Genomic DNA, 17,570 nt, shown 5'->3' on the forward strand with positions numbered 1-17,570 from the left:
AAGAGGTGGCCAGAAGCCCCCAGGGGAGCAGAAGAGACCTGAGCAGTCCCTTTTGTCAGCACTGCAGCATCAGGGTAGCTAAACAGGACCATGCATCCTGCCCCAGGACAAATCAGTGACAAGGGGATGCTATTTGGCTTCTTTGAGCAGCCCAATGACTATTATAGATCTTCTGCCTTGCAGGAAGAGGTTCAGACATCTTTCTTTCTGAGTAACACTATCAGGGGACCAGCAAATGATGCCATATACAGGTAATTATGCTCAAAAGCACAGTTAGAAGAAAAAATGTGCCCACTGGCTCTACAGGCATGAAGTCCAGTGTCAGAAACAGTAAACATGGGCCCTGAGCCATAATAAAAATAATAAATAACAGCACCAATGAGGTCTGCTTTTCTTTTGTTAGTGTGGGGAAACTCCTCTGGGACCCTGCCTTGGTAGGGGTATAAAATGTTTGTGAAGTGAGAGCACAATGAAGAGTATGGCTCTTACTTCATGTGGGAAAGGCTGTTCAAGAACTCCCTGAAATCAGAGGAAAGTCGTTGTATTGCTTGGCACCTGCCCAAAGTGATTTCATTTTCTGTTCAGAATAAAGATGCATTAATAGCCTGAGGGCAGCAGTTTCTTTGCCAAAAAATGCCTTTCTCTCTCCCCTCCCCCATCCCCCACCTCCCTGCTTGTTTTAAATATGAGGGCTTGCAGGTCAGGAGTGAACACTCAGTCAGTATTACTTGAATTATCAAATAAAAGTGCAGCAATATAATTTTATTTCAAGCAAACATTGAGTTAATTAAGATGTGCACCGTGAACTTGGCAAATTTCATGTTATTAATGAGAAAGGTATGGGTCTGTCTATTGCAAAGGCAAACTAAAAATAATCAGACATATAGAACCAGAAGGGCAGCTGTTAAGAGTAAGGCATACTAGAATTTTTTCTGGCAAAGCTCTATCTCCAGGAGTGTCATTTAGCCTCAGCCCATTCTCTAGCCCTGACCAATATAGTAAAGCTGGCAAAAACCTTCATGTAAATTTGATCATGCTGGTCATAAAATCTTTTGGCCAGAAAGCTGTGCTCTCTTTGGGGAAACAGCATAACCTGTATGGGCCAAAGCATTCCTGCTGACCAAACTGTGCCCCAAGAAGAAGCAAGGCTGGAACAGCCAGGTGGAAATGGCCTTCAAAAGCTACAGGGAGAAAGGTTTCCAGCTCTTGAAGGCCTGGTCCAGCAACAAGGCCTTCTGCCACCAGGTTGCGGACTCCCATTCTTCCACTGAGTGGCTTTTTCCATAGCAGAGCCATGATAGCAGGAGGCACATCTGCTGTCACCTACATCTCTGTATCACTGTGGGTACCTGTGCAGGTCTCACTTTGGGTTTCCACCAGGAACTGAGGGCCCAGACAGCCCGTATGTGCAGTGGGACTGGTCAGACGTGAGGCAAAAAACTGGAGTGCCCAGCACCACCAATACTGACAGTGAGAAAAAGTGGCAGCAATTTCCATGTTGATAGAGTGAAAGCATTTGTACCTTAAAGTGTTGTGCAAAGGACACTGAAAAGGGAGGGGAAGAATAAAACTTATCTTGAATACCACATTAATAAAAGTCTGTACACAGACTAAAGAGATGACTTACCCTTTCTTCTCCTTCCAAACTCCTCTCTATTGCTTTGCTCTTAGAATCTGAGATCAGTTGATTTATGTAGTGACATCCCAGGATAAAATTTGCCTTCTCTCCACTGTCATTCTCCAGTATATCGATCTGAAAACACAAAGTCATGTTAGTCATCTGAAAATCTCAAGCAAGATGTTTTCTTTCTTACCCGTGTAAATTTGGGTCAATCTCATCTGCTTCAACACATTCATTTGAAAGCTGATGGAAGCCAAATAACTATCTGAAAAGTATGTAGGCAAAGAAGTTGGCCAGTTTGCAATACATCCAAGCCAGTTCAAGAGCAAAGGCTTTCTTGTGAGATGACTTGGTCTGCTCATTTAAATTATGCCCTTATCCCTAGCTTGGAAGAACTGGAGGAATACTTATAAAAGATGCTTGGAGAGGATCTGGTATGTGGAGGTGGGATGTTCTTGCAGTAGGTTGTGGCAGAGACACTGTAAATCTTTGATGAACTATTTTGTCTAGGTTTATGTTAAAGAAAAATTGTCTGCTGATCAGTAACTCTGGGAATGGTAGTTCCTTCTGTCTAGCTAGGAAAATAGGCTTTCAAACAAATAAAAACCAAATACATTTCCCAATCCTCCATGCAGGTAAAACAGAAGGGTGAAAATCTCCTGGCAGTAGATGAAAACTGTTTGGAGTGGAGGCAGGATGCCCACTGGCACACTACATCCATCCCAGAGGCACTGCCAAAAGAGCCTGGGGCTGTAGCAGCCATGGGGGGACAGGGGAACTGTCGTTGCACAGATACTGCACTGCAGAGACTGCAGAAAGTGTCTCTGACCTAAGGCCGAGTATAAGAGCATGGCCAGAGGTTGATCAAGTCTACACCACGAGACAGGGATGGATCCCTTCCTCATCTTTCAGAGCAGGAGCTCCAGGAAATGGATTCTCCAATATGGGCTGGGTACCACAGAGGTACTCAGCAGCCTAACTACACCATCCTGGTCTGCTAGGAAGCATCTGGTCATCTCCCAAAAAATCTTCACTTGCATCGCCTCTTCCTCCACAAAGGAAACAGGAGTGTGTGGGGAATTTGCTGCATTTATTCTGTGTTGAGTGAATAACAAAGGAATGTTTGTCTCTCCTCTGAGAGCACCATCTGCAATGGATATCACTCTTGCAGACACTGTAAGACTGCAGAAGGTGTGTTGGAAGAAGTGTGGGCATTAAGCAGAATAAAGTATTTTCACTGTAAGGAAGATTTCACAAAGAAAGGCGAACAAACATCCAGCTACAAAATAAAATTACTAAGAAAGGAGACATTTTTTTTTTTATCTCTAAAGACATCCAGAAGGAGAGGAATTCAGGTTGTGCATTGAAATCCCTAAAGGCTCATACCAGGAGCAGATTAGTTTAGGTACCCTTGTAGAATGAAAACAAAACAGCTCTTCAAGAGCTTGCTGAAATAACAGGCACATAATAGCTCTCTTGGGGCACCAGGTTTTAAGACGGTGCTTGTCTTGATTGAGAAAGTATCTGAAGGTATGAATGGGCAGAGTGCCATGCTTCTGTGGAGGTACGACATCTGATTCTGACGGCCAGGAACAGCTGGAGGCAAGGGAGATAAGATTGTGGTTGTAGCTACGACCTTGAAACTCAGTGTTTTTGTGGTGCAGGTGGAGATCAGACCACTGGACCATGACATGGGCAGGATGTGAGAGAAGAAGCCAGTAATGCCTGTTGTAGGTGGCAAGGAGTCTCTGAAACATTTCACAGAGAACAGAGAAAAAGGAAGCTCTGATTATATGTCACCAGTATCTCAGGAATCCAACTGAGAACCAAGATCCTGTTGGGCTGGGTACTTCCCAATGGCCAATGTGTCCATATATTGTGGATATGTAGCAATCCCATATCGTTTCTTGGCAGCTTTCTACCACTCTTTGAGGTGTGACTCTCCCTTCAGCAGCTGTCCCATTCTGAGGGCTAAATTTGTGAAGCGGTATCAGGCTGCTACAGTTGGATACACTACTAAAAGCTCTGCAAAGAGAAAGTGGGATCAGAGCAAACATCAACTCTACTCAATCAACAGCAAGTCCAAAAATGATAGGCAGGAGAGAGAGCCGTCTTACAGCAGAACCTTACCCCTAGCTCTCCTCCTGCCTGCCTCCCTACCACAGCCAGAGACATCCAGCTCTGCCTCTGGGGCTGGCACCTGCCTCTGCTCCTTGTCACCAGCCTCTTCTCCAGGCTGTGCTACGTATTAAGGTTGTAAGAGACTCGGGGCCAGTCAATGGCAAGAACATTTGCTATGCTCAAGCACTCTGCCATCCTCGCAGGCTTGCCTGGCTCAATTTTTCTAGTTAGGTGAAGCAGAGCTGTTTTTGTAACCTGATCTTCTCTATTTTCCCACTTTTTTTCCATTTTTCTCATCAAAAGGCTCGGCAGTTGCTGTTGCCTTCAGGGTGAATGTTAATCCTATAATCTGCTGCAGATTTTGTTTGTGTTGGATCACCTGTGTAAACTTATCTCTGCTCAGGCCACGCAGAGTTTGGTTCACAGAGACTTGCATTTTGGGAGGCCAAATGGGAAATGAAAAAGAAGTAGCTTCCAAAAACCGTCATGAAAGATGCCAGTCAGTGGCACTGCAGAGTGAAAGGAGACTTGCTGAAAGCTGTCTCATGGCAGGCAGATGAGTCTTCTGCACTGGCCCCAGCATTGCCTCTGTGTTGGTGAACAATGGCCATTGCCATCACCCTCCTTCCTTGCATGGGAAGGCTGTGCCTGTGGCAGCAGCAGGACTGCCTGGGAGCTGTTGTCCTCACCACAGCTGTAGCCAAGTGATGGCCCCCTTGATATCTGGTTGCATCTATGTTATGAAATAAAACCATGTGAGATGTCCAAAGCCTGAGGGCACAAGTCATGTCAAGCCACCTAAATTCTCCACCAAAACAGGATGGCTGTGTCCAAACCCCTCTTGCCTGCTGATATGTCCATAGACCTAGAGATGCTGTCAAACACTAGGAAAGTTGCCACCTATATTCATGCAATAAGTTCTTCAGAGCCTTAAAAGTGAACCCTAGGCTTGACCCCAGACCTGTCCAGGGTGCTCTGATGTGAACAGAAACTGATACCAGACTCAGGGTTATTTCATTAATAAAGAAATAAATGGGAACTGCTCCTTAACAAGTTCTTTCTCAGATTGTGTCCAGGTCTTTTTTAGGCTAGAACTGACTGGCACAGGCCAAAAAGATGGCCAGAGGGCATGCTAACCATGAAATCAGACAGATGTTTAGATTTTCTAGTATAGATGAAGCCTCTGCCAACAGAGCTGGTCAAACTTGGTGCACTTCTGCAGGGGCTCTGACTGACTGGTAGACCAGTGCAATCAGCCAAGGGCAAACCATGACCCTGGAAGCAAGTCATAACAATAAACAGATAATATATTTAAAAGAAAACTAACTCAATTTAAAACCTAAAATGTAGGGCTGTCTGTGTGTATCAAGCAGGATCACTTAGCACAGAGAAGGCATAGCAAGTATCCCTGGCTGAGATGCCATGAGATCTCCTGGAAGCCCAAAGCTCATTTCATTAATTCTTCTGCATGCAGTGGCAAAACCATATGCCAAGCCCTAGCTGCAAATTGAAGGGTATAATCTCCCTCCTGGCCAAGGGAAATGTCCCAGCCTTGTGAACAAAGGCATTGTTTAAGACTGGAAGCAGGCTGGCATGTTTGAAATAAGGAACAGCTCCAAACCCATTTATTTTTCCTTCAAATTTTATCTTTTCCCTCACAGTCAATGCAGGCTGTTGAAACAAAAGAATGACAAAAACAAAAGCATGACAGAAACAAAAGTTTCTGTCGTTCTGGGGAACACAATTCCTCTCAGGGAGGTGAAGAGCTGCTCATGCAGAGGCATAGGAGAGACAGACCTTTTGCAGACTCGTTCACCAACTTCTGCTGATGCACTTCATCCCTCAGCTCTGGTAAGCCCACTCCTCCAGTACAGAGGCAGATGTGAGGTGGGAGCACACTGGTAGTGCTGGAACTCACGCCAGCGGAGTAGTCGCATCTTTTATCTTTCCTCCAGCCAGGTACTCTGGGAGATGGAGGCACTTGCAGGTGAGGCTCTCTGGGCATTGCACACCTCTCCTCACCAGCCTGTTACACTGCAGAAGGGAGCCTTTGAAGAAGAGTTACTTTGCCCTTAGAATCACAGTGTCATAGAATGGTTCGGGTTAGCAGGGACCTTAAAGATCGAGTTCCAACCCCCCTGCCTTGGGCAGGGACACCTTCCACTAGACCAGGTTTCCTAGATCCAATGTGGCCTTGAATACTTCCAGGGATGGGGCATCCAAAACTTGTCTGAGCAACCCATTCCACTGCCTCACCACCCTCACAGTAAACAATTTCTTACTAATATCTAATCCAATATCTAAACCATTGCTCAGTTTAAAGCCATTAGAGACAAGCTTGTCTCTTGTGTGGACATGACAGCCATGCCAGATGGCTGCCAACTACCCTGAAATCCCTATGCCAGAGCCAGCATGAGACAGAGAAGGAAAATGTTCAGGATGCAAGTGGCAGAGGAACTGAGCCAGTTCCCCTTACCAGCAGGGCAAGGGGTATTAATGAACTCACATTCAAGCCTGGTGGGGAATTTATGCTGCCAGACCCATTTGCAGAAGCCTGGGGGCATCCCCAATGCAACATGGGGTGCAATGGGAATCAATATGTGCATGTGTAGGGTAGCCTGAATTTGCTTTAAAAATAAACCTTCTTTAGTACACTTCTTCTTTACTTTCATCTCCTCTGACCTCTCTTAGTTCTCCCTCTTTTAGATTTTTGCTAAAAACTGCAACAAACTTGTTTTTCTCCCACAGACCAAAGTTATTCCCTGCCATCTCCTCTCCCTTCCCTCATCCTGTTCTGTAAATACTAGGCAACAAGAGCTTGTCCAGACCCTGGCTCCCTTGCCCTTGCAGGACTGGCTGGCCTGCACACACATCTGCCAGGAGAGGGGGGTGAGAGGAGGCCAGGGTAGATGTGAAAGGCAGCAGCAGAGGCTGTGCAGGGCTTTATAGACCACCAGGGACTGCTCTGGATTCTAGCACTGTGCCCGGGAAAATATGCACCCAAATTCCAGGCCTCATTGCTACAGTAACTGAGCAATGTAATTTTGCTCCCCACATGCCAGGAGATTGGTTAGTAATATGCCGTATTACAGATCAGCAACCAAGTCACAGCAAGAGCAAACAATTTCCCAAGGGCCATGAAGGGAATTTACAGCAAGGCAAAGGACTGAATCTGTTGTTTCCAGTCCTATCTTTGCCTTTTTGCAGCTAAAGCAGGTGAAAACAGCTAGAACAGCGTGCGAAGTTTCTTTCAAAAGTTGAGGGTGTTCTTTGAGAGTGAGAAGATGACACAAGATTGCAACATCCGCTAAATAATGTGTATTTAAAGGTACCTGAGATGAGTACTTTTGCATTTTGTTTTTGCCATCTGGGTGTAGGTAATGAGAACATAATGAAATATAGGAGACCATAAGAGCCTTTAGTATATTGGATACCGTAGTAAATAAAGGAATCTTTCCTGAACAACAGATATTGTTTACTAAGCCACCTTCTAATGTCTCATATTCAACAGATTGCCCATGAGTGACTAGTCTGGCACTAAAATGCGTGTTTTAGTGTGGCCGAAGCAGGCTTCACAAGTAAATGAATTCGAAGGTGTCAAAATCATCAGCCATGTTGCCTCTCCCACAGCAAGAGCCTCCCAGCATCAGGCTGCTTCCTGTGGTCCTCCACTGCATACAAAGAGAGCATCTTCCACAAAATCATATTTCCCCATCAGCTGCAAGGAGACACACTTTCCATATGTTTTGCTACTGCATTGTTGCTATGATTCTATGGGGACCAATGAACTGAGACAGTATTTTAATATCTAGTTATAAAAAATCCCTTTGCAAGTTGAATCTACGTAGCCCAGATATTTATTTGGGTGGAAATGGCTGGCTCTAAATATATCACGAATTAGATAAATAATTGAAAGGTTTAACATACTGAGTGCATGTCACAAAAATACCTCCCCAAAAAAGAAAAATCTATGCAAAACTGAAGGATAGAATGGAAACTGAGAGTACTCCTTACTAATAATTCAGAATCTATAAAAACTGCTTCCAAATGGCAAGAATAGCTTTTGCTTCTTCTGTAAAAAGGGGAGCTGAAAGTCCTCCTCCAAACAGCAATTTGTTTTTGTCCTGCTAGGTGCTTACATGATGAATTCTGAATTTCCTAATTTTTGTTTTCTTGAAGTTTCTGTGAGCAACAGAAAATTTAGCAGTATTATCACAAAGATAATACACCGGTGAGCACAAATTTCAATTGAGAAGTAATTTCTATTGCTATTAATTTGTTAAAATTATTTTCATTTGCTTTATGTTAAAAAAGTCGAGTTCAAATGACAAACAAACAATTAGGGGAACATATAAGTTTTCTAGTCTTTCAGTTCAGGACTGACAACATTCCTATTACACAGAATCAACTAAGTTGGAAAAGACCTCTGAGGTCATTGAGTCCAACCTATGACCCATGTTTTGTCAACCTGTTTTGCCCCCTCTCTCTCCTGGTAACAAGGATGGATTTTAGGAATACAGACACCAACTTTAAAGAATAAGTGTGTAAGTATACTATAGTGCAAAACAGTAAAGAATTACAAAAGAAGCAGTGGGCTTATGAAAAGACACGCTTAGCAATGCATCTAATCATTACTACAGAGAAAGTCTTATAGTGTTTAAGAGAGAGACACATCACCAGTTACCCTAAGTACTTATCATCATCCAGACCGCACATCAGCTGGGAAGGCCCCAGTCACAGCAAAGGTCTGAAGAAACTTTCTGGTAGCTGGGAAACCCTAATCAGTGTGTCCACCGGTAGACTGAAGCCTTCATCTCTGCTGTGAGAGGATCCAGCTTATATAGTGTTAAACAAACCACCTTACATCATTTGACTGGTGAGGAAAAGAGTCTGGCTTTCCTTCTCTGTTGGTATTCCCCTTAGGTCCGGCTAAGGCCCAAAGGGAGACCAAGGGAGTTTATTTGGACCATCTACTGTCCAATGCCCCCTGGCCTTGACTAGTCTCTAAATAGAGAACTGTGGCTACATTGATACCTCAGATATGAACCAGCTGCAACTATGTGAGGCCCTACTGGTTTTCCTGACCTTGTCTGCAAAGAAAAGGCATATTTACAATACATACAGGCCTAACTAATTACTGATAATATGCTGTGCTAACAAGCATAAATTTGTATTCTTAAAGCATTACTTAGGATTATATAGCATCTTGGTTAATAAGCAGATATATGGCTAAATACAATACTAGGTTGAAGAGTTCAGCTTATAGGTCAACTTTGGCTCAGGGTTGATTCTTCAAGCTCCAGCATTACAGACCCAACACCATCTTGTCAACTAGACCATGGCACTGACTGCCACATCCAGTCTCTTCTTAAACACCTCCAGAGGGGTCATGCAGTGACCGACTCTCTAGAAAAACTTTGTTTGTGGTGTTTAGCAAGGGGATCTGCAGGCATCAAAGGACTTAGCAGAGTATTTCAGATTATGGATGATAACAACAGCAGAACCCTTGATTTCAAAGGGTTTATGAAAGGATTAAATGATTATGCTATGATGGTAGACAAGGAAGAAGCACAAGAGATTTCCCGGATGTTTGATGAAGACAGCAGTGGAACAATTGATTTTGACAAATTTCTTGTTCTTGTTTCTTGTCTGAGACCTCCCATGTCAAACGCAGGAAAAGAGCTTGCCATGCAGGCATTTCAAAAGTTAGACAAAACTGAAGATGGTGTCGTAACAATTGAAGACTTATGAGAGGTGTATAATCCTAAACACCATCCCAAATATCCAAATGGAGGTCACACAGGGAGATTCAAACGCTTGGATTCCTTAAAAGAAGGTGCTGCAGGACAAAACTTTCTGAATTCCCTCTCCAGGGCCCTAGAAAACAACCACAGAATATGTCAACCTGGAAGGGACCCACAAGGGTCATCAAGTCCAACTCCAGACCCTGCACAACCACAGAATATGTCAACCTGGAAGGGACCCACAAGGGTCATCAAGTCCAACTCCAGACCCTGCACAGAAACTATTGACACCCTCACCACTTCCTGAGTGGAGATATTTATATCCCCTGAGCAACAGCACCCACCTGATTACTGGGGACAGCTGAAGTTACCCAGGTTTAATTTGCTGTTTATCACAGAAACAAAGGAGCAAATTCCTTCCACTGGAATTTCCAGAACAAGCTTCAGCTGCTTATTTTATTGTTCCACTGTCCTCAGCCAGTATTTATTATTATGTACAGCTCAGCTATTCAAAGCCACTTTAATTTACCTGCAGATCATATTACCTAGCCCACATTTTCAGATTTATATCTCAAATGGTCTCTTCTTGCAGTGCCTGGTGATGTGACGGGATCCTGCTGATTTGATGGATGGGCCTCAAACACTTGGTGGTTCAATTGAATAAGAGAATCAGGGAAAATGCAGGTTTTTTTATTTCTATGTAATTGCCCAAAACCACAGAAGTCTACAAATCTCGACTCATAATATCAGATCCATGTATGATTTCACTGCTGGAGATTCAGCAAAACCTCTACAAAGTCAATGAAACTTCAGGCTTTGAAAGCAAACTTCCACTTGAAAGCAAAAATGAAGCAGAAAAGATCCCATTAAGACAATAAGCCAACAGTTTTAGGCTCTTAACGCATTTTGTGAAGAAATAAAATGCCTGTGACTGGGCACTCTGTTCCTATTTCTGGGACACCTATAAAATAAATCTCAATCTATCCTTTTATCATTTGAAACCAATATCCCCAGGTCCACTAGGTTTAGTGAACTGAGCAGCCTGCTATGCATGGAGTGAGAAGAATGATTCTCAGCCGACAAACTGTTGCACCAGCCTTCCCTGGCAATTCATTTTAGGTGTGGCTAACCATACAGTCTTCTCACACAAGCTGTTTTAATTATTTCAAAGATTGCTATACACCAAAATATAATATCCAAGCACAGACAGCTCCACTCGACAAGATACCTTTGCAACCACAGTTACATGCAAGCCTTTTCAGCTATCTATGAACATGTTCCGTGTTCCTCCATGTAACAAGAATCATGCCAAGCACCAGGCTCTGGGCTTGCTTTTGTGGAAAATGGAGACCAAGACAGAGGGATGCCTTTTGATGAAAGCTGCCCTTGCTCTATTGCTCCATACTGCTGAAATGCTGAAGGTGAGGTAGAAAGGGGAGACTGTGAAGTTTTCACTTGGAAAGTCCTTTTAAAGTCAGCAGGTCTAAGGTATTCAAGTGTAGCTAGTGACAACTTGCCACTGTACTGATGAAGAAACAGATCTGGGGACCTGATGCTCAGGAATCACTTTCCTCTCTCTGTAACTTCTAACTCTAATTCCTGGCATGACCCTGTGTGGCCTACACTCAACTGTCTGTGCAAACAAAGATGCAGGAGGGAAGCGTTCAGCATTGGAGGTTTTGCAGCAGGAGGGGTTTTGCTGTCCTCCTCTAGTGGCAAAGTTAATAGGCATGAGGAGTTAGCAGGGTCTTTTTGGAGGCTCTATGTGCCCAGGAGCAGCAACATCATTTTATTCAGGATTCAAGAAGTCTGCAAACTGAAGATCCTCAAATTTTGGTCGCAAGATCACTTCAGCAGGAGTGGCTGCAACAGCAGTGGCTCCTTCCTGAGCTGTGCTGCATCCATAGCCCGATGGAAGGGGATGGTCAGTTGCTCAAGCAACATACAGAAGCTGTGCTGAGGTAGCTCACACATAACGCTTTTCCTGCACTCCTCTAGGTCAGCAGCAACTGCAAGAAACTCATTCTTCAGGGATAAAAGGCTTCACAGTTGGGTAAACAGCTCGCTCACCCTAATCACATGTATTGTTGCCAAAATCTATTTGGTCTGCGCTCTTCCTGCAAGCAAAACTCTTCTGCTTGCTTTTCTCCCACATCTGAATCTGAATCAACTTAATCCTGCAGCATGACCTATTAAAAGCTTCCTAACTCTGCTGCGTGACAGGCTTGTTATAAAGCTCTGAGAGACAGAGCAGGTATCAAAGCACTCAAATGCTGACAGCCCTGGCTGCATACTTTGACCTGCAATAGCTGTCATGGTCAGGGGCATGCTGTCAATGAATAGCTGGAGGACTCTTCCAAAATGTGCCATTCCACCCGGACAATGGCAGGCCCAACACAGGCGAGCCTCTGACTGCAGCAAGGAAACCCTGACTGCACGGGGGACCTCCCCTCACATGAGAGCTGATTGAATTATAAGGGCAATACAAGCCTAAACAGAGGTCAAATATTTTGGCAGGGGTCAGAGCGTGCAGACTCTGCCTTTGTGTCCTTGGACTGGATATTTGGTGAGATTTGAACTCCTTTCTCCCCTGTTCTGCCACCAGAGGGCACGGCTCTCTTCTCTGCCGGGGAAGCATCAGCCAGCAAGGGCAAGGGGATTGCCGGCTGGAGAAGTGTGATGTCCTTTTTCTCCCGCCTCCCCCTATACCTGCATTTATGCCTTTTGGCTGGACCTGAAGCCCTGTCTGAGAAGAAGAAAGTACCTGAGAACTTTTCTCGAGGTGGAAGACAGACAGTTGTCACTTCATATGGCTTGGGACAGCGTGCAACTTGTTTCGATCCTATGTGGATCCTATTTAGAAGCAGCTCTGTCAACACGCCCTGTCTCCTGTCTCAGCTCCGCCCAGTTTGCACTGTGCCACAGGTTTGTGCAGCGACCACAGCCCTGCCTGGGAGTCAGTGAGGCATCAGGCAGAGACTGGGGCATGTGTAGGTGAGGCGTGCTGCAGCTCTTGACCTGTGGGAAGCAAGCTGGGTACTGAACCAGATGCTCACTCCTCCTTCACTGCCACTTCAAAACCTCAGCATTCAGGGCAGAGGGTAACACGACGGTGGCCTTTTTCTGCAATGGCCATTTGGTAAACAGCACATTCTATTTTATTTCTTCTCCAACAGCCACTGCCAGCACAGTGTGACAACCAGCATACCCTCTGCTTTGATGTGACAACAAAAATCTAACCAGAGCAGCCACGGATTTAAACCATTTTCATCTTATTCCTTTTTTCTTTTGCCATAAATAAAATACAGGCTAAAATACAGGATGTTAGTGATGCCTTTGGGAAGTCAGAGTAAGGTGAGTTCAGGAACGCTGACAGTGAAACAATGAAGAAACACTGTGTGCATGGTAATTTCCACTAGGCTGAGGCTCAGCTTAACTCAATTTACAGTGAGGCTTTCCAACAGCCATTGGGAAGCAAAAAATTTTAACTTCTAGCAAAGCTCTTCACATTTTCTCTAACGAAAGCATTTCCAAAACCAACATGGCCTTTTTGATGCTGTATGAGGACTTAGGACTAACTTCCCAGAGGTATTTCTCACTGATGAGAGTTCATTCAGGAACTTATGCAAGTGCATTTCAGGTTGTGAGGTGCTGGGAAATAATTTGCTCTTCCTGAGAAGACATATATGCCTTGTCTCCAACAGTGGCATCTTCAGGTTTTTTGTTTGATGATTAGAAAAGCAAAACTTTGTTTTTAGACATTAGAAGTCAGAAGAAACAGAAGTTGAATTAGTGAAACTTTTTGGTTTAGTCTGATAAACTAAGATTTCATTTATCCTTAGTTAATACTAGAGCAAGATGGATATAATTGTTCAGATGCAAATATGTATGGAGTTATAAATAACTGTAATTTTCCATCCATATGAACAACCACCCACGTAAAATAGGCAAACATGATCTTACCAAAGCAGTCACTAAATATTGAGGAAGAAATATAGTAAACATTATTTTTATTTTTTGCAGATAAAATGCATATGAACTGGAATTTAGCAATTCAGCGGTTAAAACAAAAATAAAAGACAGTCTAAGATATTGCTATGTCCAAGTGCCAGGTATCAGAGCCTGTTGTGATGGAAAAGGTTAGAAGTCTGAAAGCGGTGACTTTAAACATACAATTTTCCCAGGCAACCAAGATTGTATTCCTACGGAAGTTATTAGGCTGCTGAAAATACAGGGCAATTTAAAGGATCAGCTTTATATAAGCAGAAACATATACAAATCAGCATTCCATGAAGGCTCACCATCAGGCACTAGCTGGTCTTTTATGGGTGTCTTAAACATCCGACAAGTTGTCTCTCTACATGCACCAGATGCCTCCAAGTCTGTGGAGCTGCCAGGCAGTCAGCCCTGGAGACTCAGAAAGGGAAAGGCAATTATCACCAGCAAAGAGGAGCACAACATGGATGAGGAGTGCCTTCCCCGTAGACTGGTGGAGTTCCTCCCAAGGGATGCTCGAAATCTGAGCTCTAAAACTGGGGGCTGTAAAAGCCCAATGCAGGGCTCCAGGGACATGGTGGGCAGGTGCCCACAGTGCAATACAGCCACTACTACTCCCCCATGCTTGATCTCCAGCCTGGGAGCTGCAGGCCCACCACAAGAAGCAATGAGAATCCATCATCACCATGGTAAAACCCCTGTGATGTGACTTGTGATTTCTTTAAGTTATCTCCTGTCTAGTATAAGGCAACTACAAATATTTGCTCTGTCCCCTTTTAAACATATATTCTCCACTTGCCAAATGGCTCTTACTCTTCTCTGACAATGGCACAGTATAGATGGTACTGAGGAGCTTTGATCTGGCAGCACTGTGGTACCACTACATTAATCTTGGATGAAAATGCCTGGTGCTATAAATGTTTATATATATGTACTTCCAAATAATAGGTAATGTGGGCAATCTGAAATGTCCCTGGGCAAAACTCCTGAATTAGGAACTCAGGAAAAGCCGGACTGTTTCCTGACCTTGCGCACTAAGGACCTAGATAACTCAGATGTCAAATTCTCTTTCTACACAGAATTTTAGCCTCAGTGAGAATCAGCTCTAGTGGTCCTTTTGTAGTGACCAGAGGGGAACCTCAACTGAACTTTCCATAATAATTTTTTGCTTCAGTTCTTATACATAGGGCTATGCTTCCCTTGTGACAGTAAGATCAAGTCTCAAGATGATTATGTAGCAAACCATGACATTCCGGACTTAGTCTTGGGTTCTTTGGAAAACTTAACGTGCAATCTCCATTAAGAAATTCCTGCATGTGGGATGCAGTCCACTTGTAATTCCCCAAACCATCAACAAAATTGGATAAAAATATTATAACAATTGTATAGGCAAGGAAACTGAAGAAGGCAGGGGCAGAGATTTCCCAAGGTGAGAAAGAGAGCCAAGAACAAAATCAGGCCTCACACTGCTTGCAGTTAGACACAACCCACTAGGCTGCAGCTGGTAGTGGTGAAGGATAAATGAGCATCCCCACAAAGGAGATGGGGATCACTGTAGCCATCACTGTAAAAGCTCATCAGTCCCATTGGTTAATGGGTAAGAATAACAGACATCTCTGAACCTGACTGTCCCACTGATAATGGTGAAGAGGGCCATGGGCTGCACTGCACATCACGGGAAAAGTCCATCATCATGTATGAAGCCTCTTGGCATTTCCCAGCAGGCAGCAGGGCTACACAGCCCTGCCCTGTCAGGAGCTCTTCTGCCTTGAAGAAATGGCACAGTGCTCCTACTCACCCTTTCACAGCATGACGTGTTGGGCATGGATCTCTCGAAGCAGCCCCTAAGAATGAGTTTTGGTCCTGTCATCAGGTGGCAAGGTGTTTTGACATTTAATAATCCACCAGGACTTGGGCTGGAAGTGTATTTTCTTTTCTTTCCAGTCCTCCCACACGTTGCATCATTACAACAGGTGTTGGCTACCAGACCAAGCAGAGGGAGATTGCTTTTTTCCTTTTTCCTTTGTGCTTTTTTGCAGGGCCAACACACCAGCTTGTTCTTTCTGGTGAAGAGTCCTTCATTTCATTCCCAAGGAGACATCTGAGAACCCTCTGTCAGGGATGCCTCTGGACAGATCCCGGAAGCTCTGTCTCAGCTTGGCTTGAGATCTTATATATTCAATGTTGCTACATGGGGCTCTGTGTAAGTAAGGCCTGTATGTTTTCATTTTCCCTCTGTGTTGTTTTCTATGACAAAGTTAAACAGCAACTGGAGTTCTATTACAACCTTAATATTGTTTTCTGAACCAGATGCTTATTTTAACACTGTACACAGAAACAACAGGAAGTTCCTCTAGAAGTGATGCCACTGCAGCTTCTTCAAAGTAATTAGTATTTTTGGCAGTGGCTATTTTTACCCACCGAATGCAACTCAGGGTTAAGAATGAAGGTGTAGAAGAAGCATTACTGATCACAGCTACAGTTGGTTGGTGCTTCTATTATAAACCTTTGTATTTTCCCTTTAGGAATTTTTCTTTGGGCTGAAACCCAGCATACCAGTCAGAATTACTTCTGATCCTTATTACTTTTACTGCTTCAGCTGAGACACATCTTGAAAACATATATTAAGTTTTGAATTAGATCAGAGATTCCTTCCTTTTTGAACCCTTCACTGTTTTCCTAGTTTGGGACTGCATTGTTCAACCTCCCTTCCCCACTTAGCTCTGCATAATTGTTGGCTACCTAGTGGAAAAGTATTCTAGAGCTTAATAAAGAGCAACAGTTTTGCTATAAGATGTTTGATAATGTCTAAAGGAGTACAGAGCTTGTTTTGACTCTCTTTTGGTCTCTGCAGGGCAGTGTGAACCCTTGCAGAAAAGACCTCCTTTGTCTAGGAAACAGTTTTGCTGCATCACTGCTATTCACCTCCTGCTTTCTGCAGAGCTTCATTGATTTCATCTCAGGAAAGGAAGCTGAAGGTTCCTTGGAGCGGGACTCCAGCACACTGCAGAACCGACCAGAACAGTCTACGTAGAATCTCGTGAGGCTTTGGTCACTAATGCAGAAAGGAGCAACCTAAAGTTACTTTGTAAAGTGAAACAGCAGCTATGGATAATTGTCAAAAAAATAACTAGGATTTGCTGTTTACCATTGGTTTTCTGCAGTTCTAAAACTGAACTAGGACTGTTGTCAGGAGCCAACATTTTCTTGATACCTCATGCTAGTCTGCCTTTGCTACACTCAGGGACACACCATGCAGCAGGAATTGATTTGAGAAAGCACAGAAAACCAGCAGCTTTTGCTGAAAGGAGTTTTCTTGTACTTTTATCATGATGATATTTCTGGGTTTGGTTGAAAAAGTTTATCCAAAATAACAAAACCTGAATTGTTTTCTTTCCCTTTATTCCTCTCACTCTTCTTTCTTGTTTACTCCTCTGTTTCCCTTAGCAACTGGTATAAAGAGGAGAAAAAGAAGTGAAAAATAAACAAACAAAAATATTTTTTTAACAGGAGAGAGAATACTTCTGTTTCTGCCAAATAAGACAGAAATGTTGCATCAAAACAGAAAATATGTGAAAGTGGTTGTTGGGGTAAATTTTGTCAGACTATTTTACTGGTATTTTTATCACCATCATCATTAACCCACTATGCTTTCAGAGCTACCTCTCATTGCTAGGAAAGACTGATGACTTCTTCAGAAATCCTGGACTGGATCCAAAGATTTCAAGTCCTGAGACAGGGTCAGGCCATAAAAGCAGGAGGGTGTCAAACAATGTTGAAAGGGCAATTCCAGCTGTGGAGCTGGTGATTCACTCCTCCTGCTCTGAACCAAAGACCACCTTTTCCTCATCACGTCCTGGCCTTTCACTGCCACAGAACACAAACAACAAGCAACTCTCAAGCAAGAAAGTAATTCTTTGTCAGAGTAAATTGCCTCAAAATATCTATGCTGTGATCAACTAATGTTCTGTCCAAGGGACATCCAATCCCGACTTTTCTTTTTCTCCAAGAATAAGGTATCAGGCAAGGACAAGCCAGTGCTAAAAACATCATCAGCCCTAAAGTGCTAGGGACATCCCCCTGCAGGA

At 43.7% G+C, this 17,570-nt stretch overlaps 1 pseudogene; it reads left to right on the forward strand.

The window, feature by feature from the left end:
* The first annotated feature begins 4,191 nt into the window (after positions 1–4,191).
* Positions 4,192–11,543, forward strand: LOC113992692 (annotated as a pseudogene).
* Positions 11,544–17,570: the final 6,027 nt, after the last annotated feature.

The sequence above is a fragment of the Pipra filicauda genome, unplaced genomic scaffold (genome assembly GCF_003945595.2).
Source record: "Pipra filicauda isolate LSUMZ 115617 unplaced genomic scaffold, ASM394559v2 scaffold69_size3009148_pilon, whole genome shotgun sequence".
In the NCBI taxonomy this organism is placed as follows: Eukaryota; Metazoa; Chordata; class Aves; order Passeriformes; family Pipridae; genus Pipra; species Pipra filicauda.